The sequence below is a fragment of the Eptatretus burgeri genome, chromosome 14 (assembly GCF_056783735.1).
Source record: "Eptatretus burgeri isolate ZD-2024b chromosome 14, Ebu_testis_v1, whole genome shotgun sequence".
Classification (NCBI taxonomy): Eukaryota; Metazoa; Chordata; class Myxini; order Myxiniformes; family Myxinidae; genus Eptatretus; species Eptatretus burgeri.
In genome coordinates this window covers 55,018,795-55,036,494 of record NC_140974.1, presented here as the reverse complement: position 1 = coordinate 55,036,494, position 17,700 = coordinate 55,018,795, and the positions used below count along the sequence as shown (strand labels likewise).

Genomic DNA, 17,700 nt, shown 5'->3' with positions numbered 1-17,700 from the left:
GACATTCCCATCCCCAAGCGGTTCTTATAAGGATAGTCAAGAATGTGGCAAGCTTGTGCATTTGAATGCACTTCTAACCTGAAGGCAATGTTTTCATATCTTCAGCCTTTTGATCCTATTTTGAAAGCTTGTTGAAGCTTGTTCACACGACCTGTTTTGCTTTGTAAAACCTAAGTAATGCAACTTCCAGAGATATTAATGGGTACGAAGTACAACATGCCTGCTCATGTATATTTTTTGTTTGTTTGTTTTTGTGTACAGTGTCGAGGCTTGTGGAGGAGCTATAAACACAGAACCGATCAGGACCTAATTAAATGAAAGGAACAGTATAAAGAGGGGGGAAACACCAACAGCAGGGTTGATTGACAAAATAGAGGGAGACAGAGAAATAAGGGATGTGGGGAAGAATGGAAGCAAGGGGGTGAACAAGATGGATATAGCCACAAACTCTCAATCATTGAAGTGGAAAGAAAAACTGCAAACCTATAAATATGTGGGGTTGGGGAGGGTTAATGGTGGTAGAAAAGATTATGGTTGTGTATGGGGATGACACAAGATGGTGGTGAACAGCTGTTTCGAAACCTTGGAGGGAGGAATGAGATTGAAGAGACTGAGGAAGTTTGTTCCAGAGGTGGAGAAAAAGAGGAACGGTTGAGTACAGGTGAGCAGTCAGTCTGGATTTTGGGGGATTCACAAGGAGGGAGTTGCTGGTGAACCACTTGCTGTTGTAGTGCTGGGTTCGGGGGCAGGGAACGACCGCGAAATGGAGCAGTGGGGCAGTCTTCTTTATTGACCTTTATTGGGCCCTCCAGCTGCAGAGGATAGGTAAGCTGGGGGTCAGAGTCTGGTCGGGTAACTGACCGCCTCGTACGGTTTTACCGACTCGCACTTGTGCAGCTCGGAGTCCGTGGACAGGAACGGGGATCCCCAGCTCGAGCGCCCCAACACAACCCACCACGGTGGGACTCGAACCCACGAACCAGGATCCAACGAGCGCAGCCAGGATCCTACAAACGACCCGGCCAGCCACGAACGATGACCGATGACCAGAGAGCCCAGCAAGGAACGACAACCAAGGAACAACACCACACAGATACAGCTTGCGATCCTTCTTATCCCTCCCCCGTGCGGGGTGGAGGGATCCGCTCTCCTGTAACTCGCCTCCGGATTGGATGGGGCTTTTTGGGTGTCGTGGTAGCCAGCTGCGATTGGAGGAGGGGGGCATGTCGGCGTCTTGGTGGTCCTCCCCCCGAGAGAGGCGCTTTTGTTGTCTTCCCCAGTGTCGAGAGCGGAGACATTCTTCTATGATGGGGCGGAGTTAGAGCTGAGGCGATCTCACCCCCGATTGGACGAGAGGAACATTCCATCTTGCTGGGGTGGAGTCGGCCCTGAAGCCTACGTTCGTGGCCTTGAACACGTGCGTAATGGAGCTGAAGGAGTGGAGGGGATTGATGTAGAAAACTAACTAGAAAGAAACTCGCAGCACACATAGAATTCCCATTAGACATAGGTGAGAGATTCTAACTATCCACATATACTTAATGAAATAACTAAATTTTGGGTCAACTGTTTGTGTGAATGTGAATGGTTTCCAGATTCGTAACAATACTTCCTGCAGATTATTGGGGGGGAGGGAGGGGGGTAGAGCACGGAGAGGGCAGAGGATGCAAGACCATAAATGAGGCAGAAGAAGACAGAGAGACAACTGACTTGTCTGCGATGTGAAAGTGATAGCCCAGAGACTCGGCCTTCTCCTGGGGATTCCAATAATTTGACGGCCTTGGTTTCCATGGCATCAAGTTGACCATGGTGTAAGGCAAGGGCAACAGCCCAGATGGGAGAACAGTACTCCATCAATATGCGGATGAAGGCCTTGGAGGTGGATAAATTCAGATGTGCCAAGAAAAGACTTTGCACAATGGAGGATGCCAAGTCGGCCACTGACTTTGGAGGCCAACTGAAAAATGTGGTTTGCCCAAGAAAGATCATGGCTGATAGTGAGGACCAAAAGTTTGAGTGACTGAACTTCTTCAAGAATATTGTTCAGGAAGTAGATAGGAGGATTTGTCGGACAGTCTTTTCGTGGAGACAGAGTGAGAATGTGAGATTTGTCAGGATTGAAAGACATATTCCAAATGTTGGATTAGCTCCTGATTATACCAAGTTCTACAGAGAGGGAAGAGGCTGCTGCTGGCCTATCTGAAGGATGATGGATGTTACAGGAGAGGGTGAAATCATTTGCAAAGAGGCAAAGAGGATTCTCTAGACTCAGAAAGATTATTGATGAAGATTAGGAATAGGACTGGGCCCAAAATACTTACTGCCTTGGGGTATTCCAGCCTCAACTGAGAAAGGAGATGAGAGGATCCCATTGAGGAGACACATGTTGACTACAAGATTCGAGGAAGTAAGTAATCCATGTGTGGAGTTGGCCTTGGATGCCATAGGCAGAGAGTTGGGAGAGCAATGCAGGATGCCAGATTGTATCAAAAGCTTAAGATATGTCCAGAGAGACGGACCTGATCGTCTGAGATTGAGGAACTCCATCCATTGTTGGAAGAGCAGAAGCAGCATGTCCAAGTTTGAGTAACTGTATCTGAATCCAAACTGATGAAGGATTTGATGTTGACTGTGATGATTGGTTCCAGGATGTTGCCGATGATTGGAAGTAAGCTGCTAGGTTTTCTACTTCTTTGTATACATAGTGGAAGAACTAGTATTAGTACACCAAACAGATCAGGATGCAAAAGGACATAAGGAACAGTTGAGAGAGGGGGAAACACCAACAGTAGTTTTGAAGACCAAGATAGAGGCACACTTGAATAAACAATGGGTGTGGGGAGGAATGGGGGGGGGGGGGCAGGAGAGCATGCATTGGTTAGACAAGATGGATACAGAAGGAAACTCTCAGGGGGTAGATTGTAATTTTTTGAGGAATGGGGTTGGGGAGGGGAGGGATAACGAGGGTAGAAGAATGATGGTTTTGGATTGGGGATGATCTGAGATGGTGGTGAACAGCTGTCTTGAAGATCTGGACGGTTTTGCACCATCTTTATGTAATGTAGTAATGTTGGCTGGCTTCCAAGCAGATGGAGGATGGCCAATGGCAAGCACTAGGGTAAACAGAGCAGAAATAATGTGTGCAAGAGCTGCAGAGCAGGTTTATTGGACACTTGCGCTGATGCTGTTTGGGCCAGCTGCAGAATCAGTTGGGAGTTGCCAGAAACTTCTCCAACTTCTCAGCTGCAATGGAGTCCAGGAGCAGTTGGATGCAACAGGGTAAGTTGGATTCATGGAGCAATTGGGTTGGGGACACAAGATTTAGAAGCAAGAATAATTAAGGCATTCGGCCTTCTCACAGGCGGAGTCAGCTGTGGTGCCATTTGAAGAGAGGGAAGGGATGGAGGGAGAGCATATACCAGAGACAGTTTTAACAGGGCACCATGAGGTCTTCAAGGAGGGAGACAATTTTGAAAGTTCATTCTTGAGGTTGGACAGATGTTGTTTTCTGACTCTCCTGAGACACATTTGTGGGTAAGTTGGTCATCACCATGCCAAAAGAAAGGAATTGCCATCGGGAGTTCACAGATTGAGTCAGTCCCTTGTTGTCACAGAAGTCCTTTGCTGAAGTGCCATGGCTGGTTAGAGAGGTACCAACCAACACCCAGCCAATTGGCATGGGGACAATTGAAATCACCACATATGAGGAAGAGAGAGTTTGGATGAGTGGTTAAAAGTTGGTTCATGTTGTCTGAGAAAGAGATGTAGATGGAATCATAACTGTTTAGAGGAGGGTAGAACACAAAGACAAACAGATGGGGAAGTCACAGCCTAAAGGTACTTTTGGGGGGTTAGAGGTGTAAGTTCAGTACAAGGGCAGTGAGAAAAGGTGTTCTTGATGTGAAGAGCAACTCCACCGCGAGGATGGTGTTCAGGTTATCAAACTGGAGGAGTCAGGAGCCAGGGAGAGACACGAAGGCATCATGGATGTCCTGTGTGATTCTGTGAAACAGATAATGCCTCGTTTATCAGCAGCAGCTTGGTTTAAGAGATCTGTCAGGTTGGAGCAGATGACTCGGATGTTTGACATCCACACAATTAGAGACAGGGGAAGAAGCACTATTGGTGGGGTGCGGGAATGTGGAGAGTGGGTGGAACAAGGGGAAGCAGAGAAAGGGTGGGTTTGGGGTGGGGGAGGTGTTTAAATGAAGTTGTCATTATGCAAATTGCTGTCGTTGGCCGGTGTGCTTTTCCCATTACAGCATCTTCATACCCACAGCAGTGTGTTGTCCAGCAGAGCTTGGCTTTCAAATACAATGATAAACTGCACTAACATCAATAAGGGGCAGGTTTATATGGATCCTTCTCTTCATTTATCAGTTGTTTAAAAATATTAACTCAATAATAATGTCTATTTTACATTGTACAATATTATGCCAACAACGAAGCCTGGTGTTGGCTTAATGGTTAAGTTGGCTGGCTTAAGATCTTAGGGTCCTGAGTTCAAGCATCTGGTCTGCCATTGAATCAACACCAGGTGGGTTGATTCAGCCTCTCATCCTTCCGAGGTTGGCAAAATGAATACCGGTGTAATGTTAATAGAGGACACTGTATCAGCGGCACAGCCATGCCCCCAGAAAATGATGCCACCAGCAGCTACAGGCTGCACACAATAGCTTTGCCAACACTGATCCTTGACAATGCTGTTTCTGCTTTCAGGCTAATTCAGAATGGCAAAAATATGGAACCGCTTCAATACAATGTTAATATAGTTGAGAGATGTTCACTGGACATTATATTGGACTATGAGCTAAGGTAGGTATATGAAGAATCAATCATGATCAGCGAACTAAAAGTGAAGTATTTGATAATTACATTGAGAAGGCATTACTCATGTAGTTCTGGGAGAAAGTGTAATACAATTAATTGAAGATGTTTGTACGGTGGGTCTGTGGATGGTGAACTTTGAGAACTCTTATGCGATTGATTAGAATCACCTTGTGGATCAATTTGCCAGGAATAAAGGTGGTAACATGACCGCTTTGACTGTATGTCATAATCATGGCAGAGGTCTTTTGAAGTGATTGCTGATGCAATCTTTTGACTGAGGGTCGTACCAGAAACGTTTTGCTGGAAAAATGAAGATTCGATGTCGTTCAAGCAAACACCGTCCGTTGGCTGGCTGGTAAGTGATCTTTTGGTAGTACCATTACCTGTGAATAAGGCGATTTACAACTTTGTTGGGCTACAAAATGAGTTTTCACTTTGTCACGGAAAAGCTGTGGTTCGGAACTGCAACACTTCACACCAATTGGCATTTGTCAAACATCACGATGAAAGTTATATTTTAATCAAAACCGATGCACCACATATGTTGCGCTGGAACTCTCGAAATGGTTATAATATATCTCATAACATCACGGATATTTTCTGCTTTGTTGACACGGTGGTTTAGTTTGCCGGCAGACATTCATCATCGCTGGCCGTGTTCGCACGGGCGCTATATTTGAAAGGCATCGAGAAAAAAACAAATCACATAAACATGTCCTCACAAAGAAATGCCTATATTACAGGCGTTTCAAATGTCCAATAGGAACATGATGGGTACGTGTTTTCCCTCTCCATCCTCAGCTCTGTGACGTGACGATGTTGCACTGCAAGGATGTGGCTGCGCTTTGCTTGGTGTGACAGATTAATTCTGGAGGGAGCACTCGGGTAATCCTGCAGGTGTCCAAATCATCACGTTTACCACTCGTGCAGCCGCTTGGAGTGCGCTCATTTTGATCTCCGCATGCCTCGGCATGTCACAGCTCAAGCGCACTCTACCCCGGTTGTGTCCCCACCTGCCTCGTTTTGTGGAAGCGATTTGAACCACTGTCTTTCAGCAACAATGTCAAAGTTGAGTTTCTTTGGAGGTAGAAGGTCTGGTGTTGGCTTAAGATGTTAGGGTCTTGAGTTAAAGCCCCTGTCTCTCCCACTGAATTAACACCAGGTGGGTTGACTCAGCCTGTCATCCTTCCGAGGTTGTCAAAATGAGTACCAGCTTCCTGGTGAACAGGAGGCATTGCATCAGCGGCACAGCCATGCTCCCAGAAAATGATGCAGCCAAGCAGCGACAGGCTCCACACAAATATAAAAAGTGAAGTTGGAGGTAGAGAAAAGTGAATTCAATCATGACGATCATGCCCTGTGTGCTTGCTGCTAATAATATGAGGGGTGTTCAAAAAGTTCAACGGGCGAGATACTCAAAATTTGAGACATGCCAATCTTTTGATTTTAGATTTTTCAACATATATGTGTATGTGGTTTCTTATAAAAAATGCATTTTTAGTTATCTAATACATAGAGCTCTTTATAACCACCGATTCATTCACTCACTGACTTCTTCTTCTTCCTCTTTCGGCTTGCTCCCGTTAGGGGTCGCCACAGCGGACCAACTGTCTCCATTTCGCTCTATCCTCCACATCTTCCATTGACACTCCAACCACCCGCATGTCCGCCCTCACCGCATCCATGAACCTCTTCTTTGGCCTTCCTCTTCTCCTCCTGCCTGGCGGCTCCATCTTCAACATCCTTCTCCCGATATACTCCGTTTCCCTCCTGTGCACATGTCCAAACCATCTCAATCTCGCCTCTCTCACTTTGTCTCCAAACCGTCCTACCTGCGCTGTCCCTCTAATATACTCATTTCTTATCCTATCCATCCTCATCACTCCCAACGAGAATCGCAGCATCTTTAACTCTGCCACCTCCAGCTCCGCTTCCTGTCTTTTTGTTAGCGCCACCGCCTCCAAAACCATACAACATAGCTGGTCTCACTACCGTCTTGTATATTTTCCCCTTCACTCTTGCAGCTACCCTTCTGTCACAAATCACTCCTGCAACTCTTCTCCACCCACTCCATCCTGCCTGCACTCTCTTTTTCACTTCTCTCCCACACTCTCCGTTACTTTGGACAGTTGATCCCAAGTATTTAAACCAATCCACCTTCCCCACCTCAACTCCTTGCAACCGCACCATACCACCACCCTCCCTCTCATTTACGCACATGTACTCCGTCTTACTCCTACTGACTAACATTCCCCTTCTCTCCAGTGCGTACCTCCACCTCTCGAGGCTCGCCTCAGCCTGCTCCCTACTCTCCCTACAGATCATGATGTCATCCGCGAACATCATAGTCCATGGAGACTCCAGTCTGATCTCGTCCGTCAACCTGTCCATCACCATTGCAAACAGGAAAGGGCTCAGAGTCGATCCTTGGTGCAATCCCACTTTTACCTTAAAACGGTCCGTCATTCCTACCGCACACCTCACCGCTGTCAGACCGTCCTCATACATATCCTGCACGATCCTCACATACTTCTCCACCACTCCCGACTTCCTCATACAATACCACAACTCCTCTCTTGGCACCCTATCATAAGCTTTCTCTACATCCACCAACACACAATGTAACTCTTTCTGGCCTTCCCTACACTTCTCCATCAACATTCTCAAAGCAAACATTGCATCAGTGGTGCTCTTTCCTGGCATAAACCCATATTGCTGCTTACAGATCGTCACCTCTTCTCTCAACCGAGCTTCCACTACTCTTTCCCACAACTTCATGGTGTGGCTTAACAACTTTATCCCTCTGTAATTTCCACAGCTCTGTAATTTCCACATTCATATCATGGAATATTCACGGTATTCATTCACTCACTGACTCACTGATGTAAATGTTTATTACTTTCTAGGCGGTGTAGAAAGCTGAAATTTTCCCTGCTGCTGAAACTCGAAGCCAATATTCCAGAAAATAATGACAAAACAGTTGGAAAATGAAATAAACTAAAATATCCATAAATAAAAGCAGGCTGGTGCAGCCAGGTTCTGCTCACTGCAGGTCACGTGACCCAAGACAATGGAGCTGACACTGGAACTGGTTGCTCAGCAACAGTAACGACCACGTCTTATTTTATAATTTTGCCTTTTGCCATATTTACTTCAACACTTAGATAGCTGTAAACTTAAAAAAATATATACATATAAAAATAGTCCGTTCTAATCATTAATTCTTCATTTACTTGAGTCATTTATCTCTTTGCAGAATGCAAGCACAATGGACTTTTAAAAGAGTCGAAGGAGATCGAACTTTATACATGAGAAAATAAGTAATTGCAAATGATTCCAAAGTGTATGTCTCTGATCTATGATGTGCATAAGTATAGATACGTTTTCACATATTGCTCATTACGAAGTAATTTTAATAATCACCAATTTCTGAATTACTAAGTAATCGTAGACATGATAGCACATTTTAAATATTACACATTTTGGGTCACGTGACTTGCCATTTGTTTTGGTCATTGTTTGATTAAATTAATGATGAATATGCAACATTTTTAGTTTGGCTTTTGGCTTGAAAATCATTGTAACCTCGTGCTCTTGAATGCATAGCTCTTTTCACAATCCACATCATTAAATATATAAAGCTTGTATACATATGCTCATGGAAAAAAAGTTCCTGTGTATCATTTACAACGATGTGAAATGAGAAATGAAAACAAACACTTCACGTTGTTTCGGCATTTCAACATTTTGTGTTAGATGTACATGAAATCGACATGAGAATGTCAACACATGTGTGCAAGACATGTCTCCAGATGCTTGAAGAGGGTTGCGGTTAAATGTCAGTAACAGCTCAGTATTTGGTGTGACCACCATTTGCATTGACACACGCTTGGTAATGGCGCCCCATTGATGACACAAGATGGTTGAAGATGGCTTGAGGGTTGTCATCCCAGAGCTGCACCAAGGGCTGCCGCAGTTGGGCCAACGTCACCGGCTGGTTTTGTAGACGGCACAATCGTCGTTCCATTTTATTCCACACATGTTCTATGGGAGAAAGATCAGACAAAACAGCTGGCCAGGGAAGTGTGAGAATGTTCTGTTGTGCGATGGAGTCGGTGACCACTCGTGCGTCGTGTGGGTGTGTGTTATCCTGGTGAAATGTGATGTGACTTCCATGAACCTGCAGGAACGGGAGAACGTGAGACGGAGAACTTCATCACAGTCCCAAATACCTGTCAAATTGCCATTAATGACTTACAACTGTGTCCTGGGTTCTGTGAAGTGCGGTGATATCCCTAACAGCCCCCCATACTATCACACTTCCAGCGCTAAACGTCGAACGTTTTACAACACATGGCTCAGCATAACATTCCTCTTCCCATCGATAAGCACAACAAGGGTCATTACTACTGTTAAGATGGAAACTCGACTCCTCTGTAAAGAGGACATCAGCCCAATCTTGTCCCCTGAACGTCAGATGTTGTCCACACAATGCTAGGCATGCATATCAATGACGTGGCAACAAAATCGGACATACTGCTGGTCGTCGTGGTCGGATGTTATGCTCGTGTAACTGATTCCTGACAGTTCTGGCACTGATTGGTCACACACCAGGGATACTGCAAGCTGTCAAATTTGCTGTCTGGAGCCGATTCCTAAGGTGCACCAACCGGATATGGTTATCCTGCCGACATGATGCCACATGTGGTCACCTAGAATGTGAACGATCTCTCATGTTTCCAGTTTGGTAACGTCTCCAGAGTAACTATGGTGTTCTGATGAGCACCAAAATGCCGAGCCACAACGTTTTGTGGCATCCCTGTCTAATGCACGTATTTATATACGGATATGTATCTATATGTACGAACCAAAAAAATGTCAATGTGTCAGTCTGTCTGTCCATCAGTCCGTCTCCTCCATAACTCCAAAACCATGAAACCTAGCGACCTGAAACTTTGCATGATTACTAAAGGAACTCCAAAGTAGTGCATGAATCACAACTGGGTGTTTGAGTTAATTTAAAGACTCCTTTTGAAGATAATTAATGGCCTTATATAATTATCCTTTATCAAGGCTCATCCTTGGTCACCTCACTGCAGACTCGGCATCAGAACAAATCTAATCGGGGGCATAAGGGTAACCGGGAGGGTGGGGCGGGGGCACAAACTGCCATTCGACAACTCAATCATGATGTAAATGCTTGATAATAAGGGCATGGCCCACTAATGTCCCCCCCCCCACCACCCCATGATGCCGACCCTGCCTCACTGGGGTCTTAATTCAACATTTGTTTTGGCCTGATCAACAATGCCTTGACTTGGAACAGACCGCAACGGTTTCTTTGCGATAAAGTTTCTTTTTTTCACTTTCCTCATTCATATCATGGAATGTCTGATCATCATACCTACGAATCGCTGGATACATTGCAATGCTTCTGAACACCTGAAGATGCCAGCGTTCGTGGCTTTATTTAATTTTGCACATGCCAGAACCTCCTGGAATCTCTTAATCTGAATTTCAAAATTTAAATTTCGTTAATGACTTCAGCAGTAGTTCTGACTGATAAAAAAAAAAGTGTTCACATGTCCAATTCTGACATCACTTGACATTCCAGGCATCTCCAGGTGTATGGTGTTTATATGACCAACCGGCGATCGCTAATCGCTTGCCAAGCCAGCTGTTCCTTATCGACCATTTTGTTGGAGTGCTTACTTGAGTCACTTGGTGAGCATTCTACAATATTCGTACTTTCATTGAATACTGTTTATGGATCGACTTGAACAAAGTTCAGGGCCCATTCACCTGCGTTTGGCCATGCGGTCCCTCGGACGGTGCATCAAGCGGTGCTCGCTCACTGAAAATGTGACATTTTATTTTACACCACATTAGAACTTTTTGTACGATCTTCTTTCATTATACAACCCGTCACTTCAGCATAGATGGATACATATAAAAAAAAAAATTGAACGTTTCGTTTTCAAAAGTTACTTCAACCATTTTGTTGGAGTGTTAACACAGTGCTCAACATCTCTGGAGATAGGCAGGCAAAATAAACAATAACAGTAGCAATCAGAGATTGCAGACCCTTGCCAGAACTTTTGTGTGGTGTTTGTGTAGTTTTGTGTGGTGTATTTTTTGTGTACTGGTGTATTATGTAATTAATAATAGACATAACTAGAACTGCCACTTTATATCGGCTGGCAGTTATGACCGAATAGCAAGATGGCCCGCTTTGATGCAACCCCACTTTTATCAGACACCTGACCCTGACCCATGATGTTTATTATTGAATTGAATTGAATTCAGAATGGGATTAAAATAAATTCTATTCAAATCAAATTGAAGACTAAATAGGTACAGTCCTGCATATACTATACTGTCAGACCACCACATTCGTGGGTCCTGTGTATTCGAGGTTCATAAAATGTGACCTGCTTCCACATGCACGGCTCTATGCTCTGCGTATTCGTGTATTTTTTCCCCCTTGGTTTTTCGCAGGTGTATTCACGTTTTTTAAAACAAAATTCCAACGCTCAAACAGGACGCAATTAATAGGCACTTCATCACACGGCTTCACGGACGGCTTCACTTCACAGACAATGCTTTTCGTATATATAAATATATATATATATATATTTATATATATATATATATATATATATATATATATATATATATATATATATATTTTTTTTTTTTTTGTGTGTGTGTGTGTGTGTGTGTGTGTGTGTGTGTGTGTGTGTGTGTGTGTGTGTGTGTGTGTGTGTGTGTGTGTGTGTGTGTGTGTGTGTGTGTGTGTGTGCGCCTCTTCCATATAGACCATCTGGAGGTACTCGCTATTACCTTCAGAAAATGATTTTCATTGTGCAGATCTCCAATCTGAATGAAATTTGGCATACTTAAAGAATTTTAGACGCTGAGTCCAAATCCACTTGTTTCCACGTCGAGGATGTGACACAATTGGTCATTTTTGGCAATTACAGATAAACCGAACATTAAAGCACGATTTTGACACAGAAATGAAGAATCAAGGTTAGACTGATATGTACGTCAAAGAAAACTTGTGAGGTCTTAAAATGATACAATATGTTGATACAGAGTTATATATTATCAAAGAAAACCCTATTCACTGTTATTAAAGATGTTTATAATTAAAGATCGTAAACCGAAGCAGTTACCGGCCGAAACCGTCTGGACCGACCAGACAGGCCTTCGAGTTGACCAAGGCAAGTTTTTGCTTAAAAGGCAGCCACACTGGCTATTAAAGGTAGTTACATTGACTATTAAAGGCAGTTACAGCGCCTATTAAAGACAGTTACATTGGCTATTATGGATTAAATGAAAGACAAAGAGACCGCGCGACTCAGCCTGATGAAAAGTAGAACCGCCACAAGAAGATTACTGTCTTAGAACTCCAGTATTTCTTGCTCTGAAGCGGTTGCTGAACTAGGCTCTTGACTGCTCTTATTACAAAACTCAAGTCCACTATTACATGCTAACCAATCTGAATACTACTGTGTAGTAGATCACCACAGCAAAAGCAGTGTGACACCCGCATTCACGGTTCGTCGTCGGAATCATCGTCAGTTCCGCTTTCATCATCCAAAAGTTCCATTTCTGCATGGGTCTGTTCATCGTTGGCGCAGTTTTGACACCCACAGCACTCTGTGCAGGACAGTCCTTTTGACCGGCAAGAACACTGGTTGGTCTCGCATTTCATCTTCTTGCAATTACATTTCGTCGCCTCTAACAATTCCTTCGGCGCTGGTGGTTTGTACAGCCAGTGAACACTCAGTGCTCCGTTGCGTTCCACCCATCCGTGAAATGTAGGAGAAGGGGCTCCTATAAACCTCTCAGTCGCGCGGTGGTGGATCGCAGACTGATAGTTCACTCTTTTGCAATGCAGCATCAGAGCGTCGCTTGTAGGCGGCAACTTTTGTTCTCCCAGCGACTGGCTGCAGAATAGCTTGTAGCGAGCCTCATCCACACTCTTCATGGTCGGCTGATTGTACATGGCGCAGACGAATTGTTCCAGGTCGTGAATGATATTCTGATCTAGTGTGAATTCTCGACCAATGCTCCCGAAACAGGTGATGAGATGGGGATCCTTCATCATCAAGTCAAATGGGATTGTTTTGCCCTTACCGTGGAATGCACTGGTGGTATCACTTCCCGTGAAATTGTGCATATCTATCAACGCATCGCAGACAGAACTTTCCAAGGCATTACTCAGCTTCCTAATGTCAACGACGATAATGTCCTTGGGATTCCTGTGACCAGATGGAAATTTCATGCTCGAATTGACTTTGAGTGAGCCAACGCCAACACAAACACATCGGTGTCGAAACTCTCTATGCGCACCGACTCTTCATTCTGTCCCGCGTGAGCGGCATGTAGCAGGAGCTTCGTCTCAGCTTCCTCGTGGTCACATTCAAGTTCAGGTACTGACGACACAGTCATGACACCATTCGATGCCTCGATTTTCTCACATTTGCCGGCATGACTGACGTACAACAGCATGTTGCCCAGGTTTGATGGAGAGATGTTTCTCGTCCACGATTCGACGATGAACTCTATCAACGCCTCCTTGTTGGCTCCGCTCAGGAGATAATTGGCCCACTGTTTTGGAAGGGCTTTATCATGTCTGTGGATGGTTCGCACCTGAAGATCGCCCACCCTGCCCGCTCGTCTGGCGTGCTCCAGACACTTGATGCTGATACTTGGGTAAGTATCAAACACCACGTCCAGTCTCGAAGATTGGTTATGTCGTGCTTTGGCCACTACGATGTTCAGCAACATCTCTTCCATTTTGCCGAAAGTGTTCGGCAGTGAACCAGCCTTTATCGCCTGAATAACGGCCATTCCATCCACAATCGTTGCACCTTGGATAGGCCGAGCGTCCACACGGCAATCGGGCCACAGTTTCACTATATGGTTGCGGAGTTTGGCTTTGTCCGTCTTAGCAATTGAACCATCACCAGATGCCAGCGGGAAAGATATGTTCGCCAGTGGGTACGTGAGCAGATCGTGGAGTGTTACATTGCTTTTCTCTCCAATCAACAGCAGTCGTGTGAAAAGACGACATTCATTCGCAATTTCAACCTTCGGCGTCTGCTGGTGGGGAGTCACCGACTTGCCTCCCGCCTTCGAGAAAGTTGCCCATTTGGCCTTCGAAATCGGACTGAAGAATGGGACCTCACCCGAGAGAAGCCGATCACGCATGAATTGCACGACAGCATTCTCTCCCTTGACATGCGCGTTCATCAAGTCCGCGGAAGTGGCTGGCGGTGCGATGACACCTGAACTAATATTGACGAGTTCAAGGTGAGCGCCGGAGAAAGGGTTAATCATTAGAAGTACTGTGTCCATCACTTGTACCACCGCTGCTTCGTTCTTCTTCGAGCTCGACACATCCAAATCCTCTCTCGTTCGGGGCTCGTTGTGGATACCCACCACGGACTCACATTTCCTTGCGATTTCCGCACGTGCTGGTTGGGACAGGATCCACTTCTTCACAGCTGTGCTTTTCTGAATGTAACCAATGATGCCTCCACTGGTCTTGCTGTCCCTATTTAAAGTCTGCTCTATGATCTGATCACACGCAACACTACTAAATCCATAACGAGTATGCTGTTGGGCAGTCCATTTGCCGTCCATGAACGCTTGATAGGTGTCTGGGTGGGAGTGCTCTAGCCCGGCCATTTCCAGCCAGTAAATGGGTAAGTACCTTGCATAGTTTAGGTGATCGTACGCAAAGTACCAGGGCATTGACGCTATCGTGATCACAAGGTGTTTCGGCCAGTTCGAAGTACGAGTTGCCCGTATAAGTTCTAGTACTAGCTCCACCATTTCCAAGTAGGGCCATGTAATGTCCAAACTTTGGTGTTTGTTCAGGTCATCCTTCACCATGAGTGCTCCCGAGTATAGAACATGTAAATTGAGGTCTGAGTCACCCTGCTTGTGGACCCTGGCTGGCTTCATCCTCTGTAGTTGACTCTGTTTCTGTTGTAGAGCTACTGTCTACAACAGCAGCCTGAGCAATGGAACCAATATCAATGTCCTTCATGTACACCACTTCGCTCTCAGACATTTTTGGTGGACGATAGAAAATCATGTCTGGGTACCGTTCCTGCAGTCTTTTCTTCAGTCTTGTTGCCTGGTAGTTGGCCTTATCCTGACCTTCGCATACTCTGAGTAGGTCATTGAACATCTCACACAACTTCTTCATATGTATAGATTGCTTTCCATCAATGAGTCTTACCTGGATTACTTTATCACAGAAAATGTCAAATGTTGAGTCATAGTTCACTTTCTGAGTTTGGAGTTTACTTTCACTCTGTCTGTGGTATGTGTCATTCACATACTCGTAATAACATTTACTGTGATAACAAACTTCCAGCGCCACACAGTCTTTAGCCTTTATAGTTGTCATTATTCTCACATCACGTTCATCTCTCCTCTGCTCAGCAGTTTCCCTCAGCTTTCCTCCATCCTGTGTTTCTTCCAGGGACAACTGATCACGTTGAGATTTTCCTTTGACACGGATGAATTTGTCTTTTTTTCTGGCATATGATACAAATTATAGGCAGTACACCAGCTGATTTGCCAGCCACCCTTTCTACGGGTATGAGTGCCCCTCTTCTTCGAGTCCGCCTACCACCTCACTGGCTCTTGCAGAAACTGCAGTAGTGCTGGCTTCTGATTTCCTTTTCCTGGCTTCAGCGCGTTTTATATGATCATTGTTACAAAACGATGCATAGCAGAACCGGTGACAACTGGCATCCGCAGGAGGATCAGTCATTGGCAGCAGTTTCATCATTTGATCAGGCAGCAAACGGCATTTGTTGATAGTTTCACTATCTGTGGCGTCGCACCAAGCCTACACACACTCACATACCTTACACCAGTTCTTATCTGTGAATTGCGTCACTTTCTCATCTTCCTCCCCGCCCAAGTGTATGAAACAACGCATATTTAGTTGTTGAAAGACCAAAAATCACTCAATCACACGACAACCATGGGCGCCGCCATCTTGATTTGTTGTTTCCTGGTCGTTTCCTCCGCGATTACAAGCACGCCACGCCCACTTCACGGCGGTAATTTCAAATGGTAATAACTGTCGGTGTGTCAACTTGTGCACATGGAAAGAAGTAGGAATTTCAATGGTGTGTTCTCATGAATGTACAGGGTGAATTTCGTTTAGACTGGAGATCTGCACAACGAAACTGAACGAACCGACCCACCTCCACATGACCTAATATCTCCAAAACCATGAAACCAATTGGCCTGAAACTTTGCATACATGTTTAGGGAACTGAGTGCATGAATGAAAATTGGGTGTTTGGGTTAATTTAAACACCATTTAGGAAGATATTTAATGGCATTAGTAGCCTCCATTGGACTTATTCTGAAACAGGAGCTTATGTATTTGGTCTCGATTTTTGGGTGTGTGCATCCGCAACAATATATTGGACATGTATGGACCAATTTTATTCATACTTGGCACAAAGACAACATATGATGGTGTACATATCCATCCATCCATCCATCCATCCATCAATCAGGACCACACTCTGTACAGAGCGCCGGTGCTGCCGAAGCAGTCTCCTGGGCTATTGGGCACAATTCTTGATGAGTCGCCACTCCGACGCAGGATACTCAAATGGCTCAATCATCCCAGCATATTGGTACTCATTTTGCTGACCTCGGAAGGATGACAGGCTGAGTCAACCCCACCTGGTATTAATTCAACAGCAGAGTGGGTCTACATATGCTCATCATTTTGTTTCATGATGCGATCAAAGATGGCCGACTGGAGGCCATTTTAGTTGTAAAAAAAACCCAGCGTCCAACATGGCCTCAACAATTTTTCAGACAGGGACTTACCGATCTTTTTTAATTACCCTTTCTCAATGGTCATCCTTGGTCAGCCTGTTCTCCCTCCCTGGGGTCAAAATTTGCCAGGGTTTTTTTGGCCTGCTGAACAATGCCCTGACTTGGAAAAGGCCACAATGGTTTCTTAACGATAAAGCACTCAAATTATTTTGTCACTTCCCCACTCATATCATTGAATGCCTGATCATCATACCGACGAATTGCTGTATACATCACTTTTGTAAGTGCTATAGTTTTCAAATTAGGAGCTTGAAGAGATTTCATGCATTATGTGATGAGATTTTCCACGATCTACTCTCACGGACTAATTAAAGTGCATAATCGAAATATAATTGCTGTTTTGAGGATCGGATCATGTGTACTAAATAACTTTTGAAATCTGGAGTGAAATCTGAAAATGTTAAAAAATCAGCGATGTATATTTGGTTTTTGCAAGTATGTCCATTACCAATTGGCTTGTTATCGCTTGCCAAGCCAGCCATTCCTTATCAACCATTTTGTTGGAGTGCTTGCTTGAGTGCTGAAGCCACTTCGCAAGCACCTTACAGTGCACGGCAGTTTTATGCACATAGTTTGTGTCCCGATCCGGAGGTCACTGCTTTGCCATCATCATTCCTCTTTAGCCGGCTGTCTTGTCTAACGGCACTTTTCTGTATAAATGAAAGATTCCAGGAGTAATCTTTAAAACCCCGTGTTTAATCTTCCTTGTGTGTCCTTTAAATTGTTGTGATCCCTGTTTGCCATGAGCATGTGATGAGGAATATAAAGAGTTAGTTTAGTTTCATTTAAAATGAAATAAACATTAATTGTGACATCATTCGTGACATCATAGCACCGTGTCTTGTCATTGGTTTGGTAAATAAATGGCCGTAACTTGGGAACCGCTTGTCTGATTAATATCAAATCTTGAAAAGGCACATCCGCGGGTCCCCAGCAATATTCCTGGCAAATTTCAATCAGATCGGACCGATGGTC

At 44.7% G+C, this 17,700-nt stretch overlaps 1 long non-coding RNA gene across 1 annotated transcript in view; it reads left to right on the top strand.

The window, feature by feature from the left end:
• The window catches only part of LOC147013239 (uncharacterized), a 178,012-nt gene extending 169,038 nt beyond the window's left edge, over positions 1 to 8,974 (top strand). The window contains exon 3 of the long non-coding RNA XR_015051246.1: positions 8,087 to 8,974. This is a non-coding gene — a long non-coding RNA (uncharacterized LOC147013239). The remainder of the gene's footprint in view (positions 1 to 8,086) is intronic.
• The last annotated feature ends 8,726 nt before the right edge of the window (positions 8,975 to 17,700 follow it).